The following is a 513-nucleotide window of genomic DNA, read 5'->3' as shown; positions in this document are numbered from 1 at the left end:
AAAGCACAGCACTAGGAACCAAAACAGTCATATGTATATATAAGAATATGTTGGCTGTTTTCAAGGAACTAAAAATACAACTAGGTAGAAAGTATGTAAATTCGAAGAGTTAACAATATCTGGCATCACGAGTTGTGGTGGGAATTAATATTTATTAAGTACCTTTTATGCGTTAAGCATATTTAATACTATAATTTAATCTTCATAACCTTTTGAGATAGGTATAATTATTATTCCCATTTTACAGATGAGGAAAATGCAATTCTTATGGTTAGTAATACATGGAGCTAGAATTTAAACCTGTATCAAAAAATGTGATTGAGAAAACAGATCTCTGGAGGGCCCTCAGGATGAAAACCCAGAAACTGTGAAATTTAGATTCCACTCAAAGTACAAATAGAACCTAGTTAGGTGGAGAGGATAGAGGTGGACCCAATTAAAGGACAAAGAGGTAAGAATGCACAAAGAATCAGGTGACTAGAAGAGTTTGTCTAGAGGGTTTTTGTAGGTTGT

Source organism: Pteropus medius, unplaced genomic scaffold (assembly GCF_902729225.1).
Source record: "Pteropus medius unplaced genomic scaffold, Ma_sr-lr_union100, whole genome shotgun sequence".
Lineage (NCBI taxonomy): Eukaryota > Metazoa > Chordata > Mammalia > Chiroptera > Pteropodidae > Pteropus > Pteropus medius.
Note: the sequence above shows the minus strand (reverse complement) of the source record.